Genomic DNA, 14,610 nt, shown 5'->3' with positions numbered 1-14,610 from the left:
TTTATAATGTTATTCTTACAATTTCTTTACAATACTTATTGCAATTTATTTGTTGTTACCCTAACTTAAATTTGGGTTGATGTACATCAAAAAGGGAGAGATTGTTGGACCCCCATGATAGTTTTGATGTGATCAACCAAGTTAAGTTAGGTCCTGTTATGTTTTAATTCTTGTGTCTAAGTGTGTAGGAGCTTAGGAACACAAGAAGTCGAGCGGAAGACGCAGCTAGCAAGAAGGATAGCACGGGAAGGGAGCCAACGAGCAAGGTACATCCGAGGGACGAGGTGCTGCGGAAGAGTACAACGGTGGACGAGAAGGACGTGCACGACATTCTGAGGGACAAGAAGCCAAAGTGGAAGCCTGCTCAAGGAGAAGGTCGGAAAATGGGTCCAGATGAATCCTGTTTCGGATGGTCGCGATCACCCAGGTGAGCGGAGCAGCAGAAAAGTGAAAGGAGGTTGAAAATATTGTTGGAGGCACCTCCGCGCTCCCACTGTGGAAAGCGCCTTTGATGAATAATATGAAGGCGCCTTCCAACCTTATGGAAGGCGCCTTCGACTAGGCTGGTTTTAGCCGTTGGCAGTGGATAAACATTTATCCACTATGCCTCGCTAGAGGCGCCTTCCACCATATTGAAGGCGTCTTCTAGCCACGGATAAGTTTTTCCAGGGGCTATAAAAAGACCACTGGACCTATGAAATAATACATCAACTCCTGTAATCATTTCCTAGCAACTGTCTGAGCTTTCAACGAGTGTAAGAGGCTTCTTCGCCTTCAACGAAGGAAATTTGTTTAGCGCCTTTATTTGCCTTGGATTAACAACCATTTAGGTTGTAACCAAGTAAATCTTGTTCCTCTTCTTTCTAGTTGTTTCTTTAATTTATTATTATTGTTACTTTTAATTTGATTTGAAAGAAGGAGAAAGGTATTGTTGTCTTTTTCAGATTATTCACATCTCCCTCTTATCGGTCTCCAAGGGTCCTAACAAGTGGTATCAGAGCCAAATAGCCTCAGAAGGACTACCCACCGACTGAAACACTGAAACAATGGTCGGACTGATAATTTACCCACCAAAGTTCGAGAGAGAATTTGCGTCTTGGAAGAAACGCATGGAGGTATTTTTTAAAACTAATTTTGAATTATTGTTAATATTAAAATATGGATTTGTAATATCAAAAGACAAAAAGGAGTATCAATGGACCCAAAAAGATCAAGCAGATTTCTTGGCAAATGGACGAGCCGAATTTCATACGCTGAGAGTGCTACCTCCGCAAGAAGTCAACAGAATTGGCACCTACGAATCAGTAAAGGAACTTTGGGAGAAGTTCCTTGAACTACATGAAAATATGCCCGAAGTCAAACTTACAAAACGGGATATACTTCGAAACCAAATCAGCAATCTCTGAATGGAAGAAGGCGAATCAGTTGCTCAACTACACGAAAGAATCAAGGAGCTAATCACCAGCCTAACAAACCTCGGAGAAACGGTAACCAATTGGGACACGCTAAGGTATGCTTTAAATTCATTCCGGAGAACACCAGAATGGACATTTATAGTAGACTCCTACTGTATCTCCAAAGATCTCGAAGTGAGTACTTTAGAAAATCTTTTCTCCATTTTCGAATTACACGAATCTCAGTGTGCAGGACAAAGAAAGGGACCAAATCAGAACATCGCCCTAAAGGCGTGAACGGACAATCCAGACTCTGAAGAGTCAATTGATGAGGACGAAATGACTTTAATGGTAAGGAAATTTAATAAGTCTATTTGATCTAATAAATTTAAATCACAGACAAAAAAAGGATTATCGATACAAAAGGATGCATAGAGAAGAGGTTGCAACATGCATTATGGTAAAAAGAAGCAATATAAAAAGAAAGAAAGAATGTAAGAAGAACTAGATACTTTAGCAGCAGTGTAAAGAAGAGAAGAAATTGAGGAAAAGGAAAAGAAAACAATAAATAAACTAAAAAATGGAAAGAAATTGGCTTGATTAGTACGATGAGAGGAGGAAGGCTCAGAAGGTGGAGAGGATGTGTTGAAGGACATCAGCTTCTTGGAGAAAGAGGACTTCATGGAGTAAAGTGAGTTCGATTCTTGAAGAGAGAGAAATAGAAGTCGTGGAAGAGAGGAAAAAAAGAAATAAACAGATATATATATATATATATATATATTTTGTGGAAAAGCATGTCAGAAAAGGAAATTTGGATTGCTGCAGAATTTAGAAACAAGAAAAGAAGCGGGTCAAAATATGAAAAGAAATGAAAAGTAGAGAAATTTTAAAAGAAAATTAGAAGCCGAGCAATTTAGGAATATGCTCCTGAATTATTCTTCAGAAGAAATAACTACAGATGATAAGGAGGTGGGGTCGTTGAAGAGATTTAAGGAGAAAGAATAAGCATAAATAGAAATATGGCTCTGGTGATTTTTTTTTTTTTTTGAAACAAAAAAACAAAGAATGGTGAAGTGGCGGATGCAGGTTTGAGATAACTCAATCAAGAATAGAAGAAAAGCAGTTGTAGAGAAATGTAATGGTGAGATTTCGTATACCAATAAGGACTCATACCAGTAAGGAAGTCATTGGAATCTAGTTGCTATAAAGAAAGGCAAAAGACTGCTACCTGATGGAACTCGTTGCTAGGAAGGAAAAAAAAGTTGCCAGAAAATTTCTATTTGTAGCTGTTGGTTGGAAAAGAGGCAACGGAAACAAGAGGTCTACTAGTTGCTGCTGTCGAGAAGAGAAAGAAGAGAGAAATTGATGGGAAGAAAAACTAGGAGAAAGAGAAATCGGTTGGTGTTGTTGAGCAAAGTAAGAAAGAATAGAGAGACAAGGAAAGAAAAGATAATTATTTTTTTATTATTAATTGATAATTATGGCTAATTCACCTATTTATACATATTATCAAGATAATATATGGAAATATAATGATAAATATGGAAATATATTATTATAAATATAATAATAATAAATATAGAAATAATGATAAATATGATTTGGATTACAATTCAAACATGATAAATCATTAATAATTAAAATCAATCTCTGAATCTCTTGAAATTATTATCTTTGTCGTCATTAAGATGATCTTTTAAAAAGGCCCCAATTCTCCTAAAACAACCAATAAAAATTAAAACTTCACATTTAAATTTTCTTAATTTAAACCACATCAATCATGTGAAAAAAAACGATGACCAAATGCAAGCATGATTGTGAACAACTTCTGGAAAATTAAATACAATTTCAACAATTGGATCTTATCGTGAAGAAGTTGAATGAAACGGTTCTATGCTTTACCGGGGGTTTTAAGATGCAGTGGTTAGATCTTTCGAATGGTTAATTAAGTATTTAATAATTAAATTCTAGCTACGATGTATTGTATAAAGTATAATGATAATTCTAAAAATATTGACCGTTATACAAGTCTTTTCTGATGTACTTAATAATCAGTAAAAAAACTTAGGTAGACTAATCGGTATTAATCAATTCAAACAACTAAATACTAACTTGAATTAAAAACAAAAAAATTTGAAAGGTCTTTACTGGACCATTAAGTGCGTATTTAAAAGAAATAATAACATTGCTCATTTCTTTCATAACTTCCTTTCCTTCCGAGAAAGGGCTGTCATTGAAAATTTTATTTAAAAAATAAAGTAAAATAAAATGTAGAGCAATGGTATACAGAAGAAAAAAATTAAGGAATATATTTATAAATTTATAATTTATTTTTTTCATTTTTTTTTCATCCATCACTCTATGTATTTATCTAGGACTGACCTTTAATAAACAAATGTAATTATAAAATGTTATCTAGGATAAGTTTAGGTAGCGCCGGCGTACAGAGCTTCACTTCTATTAATAAACAAATGTTAGTATTTATTGAATAAAAAATTAATTTAAAATGATGTAATTATAAAATTTAAAATGATTGTAAAATTTTTTATAAAAATATTAATAATAAAAGAAAGAAGTATTCATAGAAGGGAGTTTGATCATATCTTTTCTTCCTTTACTTTTTCTTATTTTTTTCTAAATTCTAAATTTACTTTTGCTCCCTGTCTTATACTCAAACTCTTCGCTTTCGTCTACTTTAATAGTCACCAACAGTTACTTTCCTAGTTCCCATACTATACGTTACCACCGATCTCCACTAACACTGCACACGTGCTTAGACCCTTCAAAATTTTAATTTAGATAGAGTTTTCTTATTTAATCGATATTAATTTAATTTGATGCATGATTAAATAAAAAATTATTTAAAATTATTTAATTAGTTTGTTTGATTTCTGTTTATTATGATAAAAATTTTATTCTATTAATAAAATTATTTTTATAGTATCTATTTTATTATTATTTTTATATAAATATAAAGGATCTAGTTTCTTTAAAAGAAAATTTCAAAATCTAGGTCGGCATTTATCCCTGAACTAAGATTTAATTTTTTTTTTTTCTCGTATCATTTTTTCTAAAATATAATAGGAACTCCACATCGATGACATTGTTTTTTTATAAAAAAATTGACGATTTATTTTTATTTTAAAAAATAATAATAATATTTCATCTAATTATCTAAAAAAACTCATATTATTTTGCAAAATGGCAATAGGAAAAAAACTAAATCCAGATATTTGATAAACAAAAACATACAATAATGTGGCTGCTGGGATTCGAGCCCAGGTCTCCACGGCCACAACGTGGAATTCTCACCACTAAACTACAGCCACATTGATGTCCATATAGCTATTATAATTTTAATATATATAATAATATATAAGGTTTTTATGTAAAATATCTATTCCAAATTATCTTTATCATTTTCGATAACCGTGTCGATATATGAGAATTAAAATTGAATTTTCAAAAAACAACCTGTAAATAAAATTTTTTGTTACTTGACCATCTTTACTTATTTGGGTGAATTACATTTTACTCCTTAAGGTTTGGTTAAAGTACGGAACGACCCTCGTGGTTTCAAAAGTAATAAAAAAGCCCTTAAAGTTTAGCAAAACTAACAAAAAGTCCCTTAACTGGTCGGCGATAGTAGTCAACCGGCAAAGATAAGAAAAAGACATATATATATCCTTGCGTTTCAGCAGGGAAAAAAGTAAAAAATTACCTTAAGCAACTGAAAATTAATTAAAGTAAAAAAATTACTGCAGTTTGAGAGAGTCATTCCATTGATCTATTGTGTAACCCTAAACCCACAAAGCCAGAATATCTTTGATTACAAATTTCTTACCGAAATGTATCTATTGCAAAAATCCGTTCTCCTCGTCTTATGCTCCAAACCACAACCAACTGTTCTCCTCGTCTTATGCTCCCAACCAGACTCCTCTTTCCCACGTTTTGTTTCTTTTACTGTAAAGAGTAATCGATTATATTTCGGTAAGGAATTTGTAAACAAAGATATTCTGGCTTTGTGGGTTTAGAGTTTACACAATCGATCAGTGAAATAACTCTCTTAAGCTGCAGTAATTTTTTACTTTAGTTAATTTTCAGTTGCTTCAGGTAATTTTTTACTTTTTTTCCCTGAAACGTAAGAGTATATATATCTTTTGCTTATCTTTGTCAGTTGACTACTATCGCTGATCAGTCAAGGGGCTTTTTTGTTACTTTAGTCAAATCTTAAGGGTTTTTTTGTTACCTTTAAAATCATGAATGTCGTTTCGTATTTTAAGTAAACTTCAGGGGGTAAAATGTAATTCACCCTTACTATTTTCGTATTTCGTTATAAGACCAACGATAAAAAAACATTCGAAATAAATAAGTCAATTTTTTGTCACGTGGTCTTTATCATTTTCATCTTTTTTTTTATATATATACAATAAAGTTTAAAGTCAGCAATTTAGAAAAGATGTATCCAGATTTTTTAAATTTATTAAACATTTGCTATACATTATTATTTTTAGTCATTCATGGTACATATATTTTGAAACAAAATAAATTTAATAGAATAAATTAATAGGTGAATGAGAGATTAGTTTTGATGAGCAGAGAGATAGAGGGGAGAGAAAAGGAGAGAGATTGTGATTATATTTATTTGACAGCTGGGTAAAATGGAAAACTCAAATAAATTAGTTCGTCTTTTGATAATTATGAAAATTTAATATGTCATTAGAACTCTATTGAATCTGAAATAGATACAATCGAAACTCTCTAGGTCAATCAGTGAATTTCGATTAAAATTCACTGATTGACCTAGAGAGCTTCGATTGAACCCATTTTAGATCATATGGATTTCTGATGTTGTAAGGAGTTCAAATATAATATCTATTGTTTATTTCGATTTTTCGGAGGTATTAAAATGTAATTGAAAGAATCGGTTGATCTCTCATATACATTTTCCCTGATATAAAATCCCACCTCCGGAGAAGTTGAAATAAACATTAGAGGACATATTTAAACTCCTTGCAATCTCAGGAATTCACAGGATTTGAAATGAATGTAATCGGAACTCTCTAGGTCGATTAATAGATTTCGATCGAAATCGATTGAATTCCTTCATATCAGGCCCAACGTGGATATGATATGAACTCATATCAGGCCTAACGTAGGATTTTGATCGATTTCAATCAAAATTCATTAATCGAACTAGAGAATTCCGATTACACTCAATGAAGGACGTTTGACACACAAAAATCCATGCACATTGATAACTCCTATTGTGGTGATACGGTATTAAACAAATTATTGAACTCCCTATGCTAATGTAGCATAGTAATGATTTGAATATAGTCTGTGAATGTAAAACTTAGGATCAATACTATTTGTAATTTTGAGGTTTCTTATATTGTAGCTGAGGGTTTGGATTGCCAAGTCACACTTGGACTTACGTTGCCAAGACTACATGCTTGGACTTACACCGCCAAGACTCACCCTTGAACTTTCCTCCTTTGCTAAGATCACACTTGGACTCTTCTTGTTATACATGTATCTTGCACATTCACAATGTATATCAAATACAACAATAAACCTAACTTAAACCTTTGCCTAAACATCAAAACGTAGGGTACCTAGATTGCTCCAACAAAATTTTCAACCCATTTTGAAGGAGAAAATTTTTCTAACTAAGGCTTTCTAAATTTTATTAGTAATCTTTTTCAAAAATATTGAATGAAGTTTTCCAAAAATGTCAAAAGTAATGATTTTTCAAAATATTTTAAAGCTTTTTTCTAAAATTTAATTTTAAAATAAATATTTGTAAAGTTATAAAAATATTTCTAAAATTAATTTTAAGGTACTTTTCTAAGAAATATTTTTTTAAAGTACTTTTAAAGACATAACATTTTAAGATTAATTTTTAAAGAACTAAAAGAAACACAGAAAGATTTTCAAAGTAAGAAAGAGTTTAAAAAATGAAATCATTTTTAAATTATTTAGATAAATCCTCTCCCTTACTCTGATATAATAATTCAAAAAATAAACATTCGATTACCAATATCGTTAGTGTATTTGTTACTAACAATCTACCAGAAGATTGTAGTGTTCACTTGATTAGTCAAGTTAAGCAAGATTTGATCTAACTTATTGTTTATTAAGGAGGATTACTTAACTTGATCACAGTATTAAAGTATTTTTCACTTAGACTTATGTTGATGTACTGATATAAGTATCTGAAGTTCATGTAAGAGGTCTACGTATCTCACGTCATTCTAAGTTTTTGAATACACAACCAAGGTAGATCTAGTGTGTTTGTGAGATGCTCGTTACCTAGATCTATAATATCATGTATTCTATGGGCTTAATCTAGGCTAAGGCTAAAATACATTTTTGCAACACTAGAGAAATGGTAAAGTTTTTAGAAAGTATAAGTAAATAATTTTCCTAGAATTTGAAAATTTCTTAAAAATTTGTTTAATAATAAATGTCCTAGTCTATTGTGCACATTCCTAGTCACCTTTGTAGATTACTGAATTCAGATTCTGGTAGTGGTTTAGTAAAAATGTCAGCTAAAGTTGACTAAGACTCAATATAGTTGAGTTCAATGTCTCCTTTGGCGATGTGATCTCTAATGAAGTGATGTTTAATTTCAATATATTTGGTTTTTGAATGATACACTAGATTTTTGATTAAGTTGATTGAACTGATGTTATCAATATGGACTTTTACATTTTTATAGTTTAGGTTAAAGTATTTTAATGTGTGCATCATCCATAACAATTTTGTTGCACACTCACCCATTGCTATGTACTCGGCTTCAGTAGTAGATAAAGCAACACAATATTATTTTCTACTAAACTAGCTGATATATTTTTGTTGGTAAACATAATTTTCTTCATTAAGGTCTGGCCGATCGGATAGGAGTAGGGTTAACAGGCCGACCGACCGAGCGAGTCTGAGCGAAATCAATAACCCCCCTGACAGGAGTCCGGTTTCCGACGCTCAAGGTGAAAAGGGTAGTCGGGCCGAGCGGGTAGTCCGCTCGGCTAAGACATAAAGCAGCATGGGCGGGAATAAGCTCGTTCGAGCACGTGACTGGGAATCTTCTCGGTCGGACCAATACCTACGCCCGGTCGGGAGTAATGTGCTGGCCGAATAGTTGGACGCTCGGTGCGGAGAAAGGAGACCAGACGACAAAGGGAACAGTTGGAGCATCATCCTCAGAAACACCTGTCACTGACAACAGGTATGTTCAACGACCAGGCCATAACGCAAAAGCCTAAGACGGAATGGTTTGCCGTCCCATCAAAGAGATGCTTGGACTGTAGCAGTATGGTATCAGGCATGCTCTGCTGGCAAGCCCATACCTAGGTAAGGTGAGGTACACGTGTACGCCTCGATGGGAGTGCACAAGCCTCCCCATAGCTCTATATATATGAGAGCCTTCAGACTTCACAGGAGGTATGCAATCTCTGATCCTCAACGCCACTTTTTCGCTTGCCTCTTGCCTGACTTGAGCGTCGGAGGGTCGTCGCCGGAAAACTCCTCCTGGCCCGACTTCTTTGCAGGTAGCGGCGGAGATTCACAACACCAGCCGGAGACAGCGGAGAGCGCCACGTTCCCAGCGTCCATCCACTCATCACTCGGACATGATCAAATTGGCGTCGTCTGTGGGAACACACCTGCATCCGAGCGGAAGAGATGGACGAAGCTGGACGACCTCACACCGTGATGCTCTCCCATGAGGAGCTTGACGCTCTAATTGAGGCAAGAGCAGTTAAGCTCATGGAGCAACAGAAGCAGAAGGCGCAAGACGAGCGACTGGAGCAACAAGCGACGTCAGCGTCAGGAGGCCGAGCGGCAGCAGAGTTCCAACCGGAGAACATCTCAGCATGGGACCGAGATAAGGATCCGATCGGCATCCAAGGAGAAGCACCGCCTGCCCCGATTCCATTTCATTGGGCCCTATTCCGTACGCCTCTTGAAGTCGCACCAGCTAACCTTGGTCGAGGATCTTCATCCGACGAGGCGCCCAGGCGAGACTACAGAAAAGGCAAGGCTCCCCAAACGGACACCTCCCCCGAACGGATCAACCAGTAGTTTTCAGAGGCCATCCTGCGGGACCCTCTGCCAAAGCATTATGTGCCCCCGGCGATCGGGGAATACAATGGAACCACCGACCCGGACGACCATCTGGGTAAGTTCGACAACACAGCTACCCTACATCAATACACAGATGGAGTAAAGTGCCGGGTGTTTCTCATTACCCTTTCGGGATCGGTGCAACGATGGTTTCGGAGGCTGCCAGATGGATCCATTACAAATTTCAAGGAGTTCCGCACGGCATTTCTCCACCATTTCGCAAGCAGTCGGCGCTACCAGAAGACCAGTGTCAGTCTGTTCGCCATCAAGCAAGAGCCCAGAGAATCACTCCGAGCTTACATCCAGCGATTCAACCAGGTGGCCATGGATATTCCAACGGCCACCTCAGAAACAATGATGAATGCGTTCACGCAAGGCCTCATGGATGGTGACTTCTTCCGCTCACTTGTTCGGAAGCCACCCCGAGACTATGATCATATGCTGCACCGGGCCAATGAGTACATCAATGTGGAGGAAGCCCAAGCGACCAGAAGAAAGGAAGCTCCAACTGAGCGTCTAGCCCCTGCCGAGCGGAAGCCGCCCACTAGCTATCGAGAGTCGGACCGGCGACTATAAACCCCCCAGTCGGAAGACCGTCGAGCTCCGACGTTAAATATTGAGAGTCGGATCGGCGACTATAAACCCTCTGACCGGAAGATCGTCGAGTTCCGACGTTAAATATCGAGAGTCGGACCGGCGACTATAAATCCCCCGGCCGGAAGATGTCGAGCTCCGACGTTAAACTCGAGAGTCGGACCGGCGACTATAAACCCCCCGGCCGGAAGACCGTCGAGCTCCGACGTTAAATATCGAGAGTCGAACCGGCGACTATAAACCCCCAGGCCGGAAGACCGTCGAGCTCCGACGTTAAATATCGAGAGTCGGACCGGCGAATATAAACCCCCCGCCCGGAAGACCGTCGAGCTCCGACGTTAAATATCGAGAGTCGAACCGGCGACTATAAACCCTCCGGCCGGAAGTAATGCTGTTTAGCGGTAATTCCAGTTAAAGCTATGCATTTCAAACACAAGATAGGCGGGATAAGAGGTGAATAACAAGGAGAAGTGGAGGAACGTGAACGACGGTGGTTGGTGAGCCGAGTGGACAACACGCGTATTGATTAGCAAAAGAAAAAGCAAGCAAGAGGATGGCATATCATTAGAGGCCGTTAAGGCCGATCGGAGTGGTTACAAAATGCCTTCATTCCAGGAAATCATAAAGGTCATTTGGAATGGTGCTGAGGAGCGTCGCTTGGTCTTGGGCCGGGATGAGGACGGAGTCGGGAAGCTGACCCTTGGACTTCAGGTAGGTTGTCGTGGCAGTCATAGCAAGCTCAAAGGCAGTGTACATCCGTCCGCAGACTTTCTCCGAGAATTCAGCCGAACGAATGTAATTTAGCCTCAAGGCGGCGACCCGGCCTGGTTTAGCCTCCTAGTATTCCTTGAGGGCCGCTCGGGAAGCATCGGCATCTGCCTGGTGTTCTTGCAAGGCAGCCTCAAGCTTCGTCACCTCATCCGATCGGGCCACCATCTCACCGTCCAGCTGCTCCATCAGCTCCTTAACCTGCTGCTCCAGGCCTCGAGCCTCGATGTTTTTCTTCTCCAGATCGGCGATGGTCGTCTTCTTCCAATCGGTGGCAAGACTTATTTTTCGATCGAGTGTCTTCGCCTGTCTTTCAAGTTCTGCCAGAGTATAGGCCTGATCGGCCGTCTTCTTCCGTTCTGCCTCCAACAAATCCTGGGCCTTCTTGAGCTCTTTCTGCAGCTTGGCGTATGAGGGGCCTTGGGAGCCAGACGGGCCGCCCGAAGCCTTCAACCTCTTTATCTCTTATTCCGCCATAGCCAAGCGGTTGGAGACAGCGATCTCCTCCACCCATCTCTGGCATGAATAGGAATATTAGTAGCCGATCGGAATTACGACATAAAAAACTTTGGAAGAAAACACACTTATCCCAGTGGCCTGTTGCATATGGCTGTTGGCCAAGTTGCCGAGCGAAATCAAGGCAACCCGAGCCCTAGCATCGGCCCACATCTCGGCAAGGGGCCCCTTCATAGTAATCATGTGCTCGGGCACAGTTGTCCGAGCGGACTCGGCCATAAGCTCCTCGGTAGGGAGATGCAGCGTTGCCCTGATCGTACGACTCCGGTCGGGAGTTGTGTAAGAAGACGCAGAACGATCGGAGGCCGGAGTGGAGAACTTGGATAAAATAGTCGAGCGTTGAACTCGGCGAGGCACAGGAGGAATTGAGCTGACCGGTACCGCCTCGATGGGATCCGCGGGTAGGTCCAGGTGAGAGGGGGTCCGATCAGATGAGATCGCCTCAATCGCTGGGTCTTTGCCACGAGAAGCATTTCCCTCTCGCTCAAGCGCCTGGATCGCGGAAGTGGCTGATTGTGGGGGAGTTTCCGGCCGGCGTCTTTTTTACCTAAGCGGGCGCTCTTCCTCCTGAATAGAACCTTCCTCCCGGACGAAAGGCCCTCACCTAGAAGTTGCGCCAACCGCTGGCTCCGAGAGAGAAGCTTGAGCGGCCGACTCCCCCGCATTCGTTTCGCTCTCTCCCTCATGAGAGCCGACCGGGGTGATGCCGAGCAACTCCATCTCCTTGGCGGCTGCCGCCTCAAGTGCCTCGTATTTCTTCTTCAAGATACCGGCCATTATTGACTCCATAACAACATTTGCTCCAAAGGAAAAAGAAGAAAATCAGTTAGCAATCAAGGTGAAAGTTCAAGTAAAATTCTTACCAAAACTGCTCGGAAGAGGAGTCTGGATCGGACTCAGACCAAATATGTACAGTACGCCCTCCGGCAGAAACTTATTTATGTTGAGCTTCAGACCGGCTAGCAGGTTCGCAGCCTGAAGATAATTCGGTCGGGTCTTGAACCGCTTTAACTCAGGAGAAGTGGGCGGTCCGACCTGCCATTTGGTTAAGAAGGGAGCCCGCTCGGGGAGGCGAAGATAGAAGTAATACTCCCTCCAGTGTTTATTGGAGGAAGGAAGTTTATCAAAAAAGACAAGGTCGGACCGGGCTTGGAACATATAAGTACCCGGTTCGGACTGTATTGAGATAATAAAAATAATAGAAGATCTCCGGTCGGAGAGGAATGCGGTGTATCTTGAATAACATCACAACACCGCAAAGAAGGCAGAAAGTATTGGGAACTAAGCTTCTGAGCGGAATGCCAAAAAAGTTACAGACATCCACGATGAAGGGGTGAAGGGGGGATCGCAAGCCGACCATGAATTGGTCGCGGAAAAAATAGATACCTCTGCGCGGCGGTTTGTTCGGCCGAGCGGAGGGTGAGGGTAAAACAAGTTCAAAATCGGATGGGATAGCAAAATCATTAAATAAAACCTCGGCGTCGCGCCGATCGAACCGCGACTCCATGGTAGTATACCATGGGCCGAGAGCTAGATCCGGGGGCTGAGAGGAACTGGCCATTGTCCGAACGAGCGAAACCACAAAAGGCGAGGTAAGGCAAATGATAGAAGGAAGAAGATGACAAACAATACAGTGACCAGAGAGCGAGAACTCGGCAAAAAACACGAGGATAACAGAGAAGGGGTAAGGACCTTACAAAGAAGCTGAGGATCGAAAGGAGAAGGTTGGAGATCACCAGAAATGGAAAAGCGGGATCGCCGGAAGTCTGAAATGCCAGAGGAAGTTGTGGAGCACAAGAAGGCATAGATACGGCGAGGGAGGAGAAGGCGAAGGCTTTATAGGGTTGGGCCCGAGCGGCCTCCACCGTCGGATGCAGGTCACGGGAACCGAAGCACGCATTGGGCCGTCCATTTTAAACCGCCTCAGTCTCGTCCTACACCATGCCACCGCCGTACAATGACGGTAGCAACGCCACGTGACATTCATCTACTGGAGTACATTTAATGAGCGCGTGCTCAGCCTTAATGACGGAGATTGGCGTAAATTTCGAGGAGATCCGAGGGAGGGTGGCGTTGACTGAGGCCGTAGCTACCCCCACACGGGCCGAGCGGAGGATGGTTTCTTAGATGCGCCGCTCGGCACTATGGGCGTCCAGTCAGTCGGACTATGCGCCTCCTTCGACTAGACTTGAAGGGGAGGCAAGTGATCCGGCAGTAAGGTCGGGGGACCCCCTCTGGAGGGGAGTCAACGCCACGTGGAGGTCAAAAGGCAAAATGATCAACCTAAGGTCTGGCCGATCGGATAGGAGTAGGGTTAACAGGCTGACCAGCCAAGCGAGTCCGAGCGAAATCAATAACCCCCCTGATAGGAGTCCGGTTTCCGACGCTCAAGGTGAAAAGGGTAGTCGGACCGAGCGGGTAGTCCGCTCGGCCAAGGCATAAAGCAGCATGGGTGGGAATAAGTTCGTCCGAGCACGCGACTGGGAATCTTCTCGGTCGAACCAATACCTATGCCCGGTCGGGAGTAATGTGATGGCCGAACAGCTGGACGCTCGGCGCGGAGAAAGGAGACCAGACGACAAAGGGAACAGTGGGAGCATCATCCTCAGAAACACCTGTCACTGACAACAGGTATGTTCAACGACCAGGCCATAACGCAGAAGCCTAAGACGGAATGGTCTGCCGTCCCATCAAAGAGATGCTCGGACTGTAGCAGTATGGTGTCAGGCATGCTCTGCTGGCAAGCCCATACCTAGGTAAGGTGAGGTACACATGTACGCCTCGATGGGAGTGCACAAGCCTCCCCATAGCTCTATATATATGAGAACCCCCAGACTTCACAGGAGGTATGCAATCTCTGATTCTCAACGCCACTTTTTCGCTTGCCTCTTGCCTGACTTGAGCGTCGGAGGGTCGTCACCGGGAAACTCCTCCTTGCCCGACTTCTTTGCAGGTAGCGGCGGAGATCCACAACACCAACCGGAGACAGCGGAGAGCGCCACGTTCCCAGCGTCCATCCACTCATCACTCGGACAGGATCAATCTGTAATCCTAAAAAGTAAGTTAGTTTATCTACTAGGCTTATTTCAAATTCTTGTTCCATTAAGGTTATAAATTCTTGTAGAAATTCTGAATTGGTTGAACCAAAGATTATGTCGTCTACATATACTTGGGCTATAAAGATATCTTGTTTGATTGACTTTACAAATAG

At 41.0% G+C, this 14,610-nt stretch overlaps 1 non-coding gene across 1 annotated transcript; it reads right to left on the bottom strand.

Moving 5' to 3' along the window:
- Positions 1-4,651: 4,651 nt before the first annotated feature.
- Positions 4,652-4,723, bottom strand: TRNAH-GUG. The gene has a single exon. It is a non-coding gene; the product is annotated as a tRNA-His (tRNA).
- Between the last annotated feature and the right edge of the window lie 9,887 nt (positions 4,724-14,610).

The sequence above is a fragment of the Zingiber officinale genome, chromosome 8A (genome assembly GCF_018446385.1).
Source record: "Zingiber officinale cultivar Zhangliang chromosome 8A, Zo_v1.1, whole genome shotgun sequence".
NCBI classification, from domain to species: Eukaryota; Viridiplantae; Streptophyta; class Magnoliopsida; order Zingiberales; family Zingiberaceae; genus Zingiber; species Zingiber officinale.
Note: the sequence above shows the minus strand (reverse complement) of the source record. Positions and strands in the feature narration are given on the sequence as shown.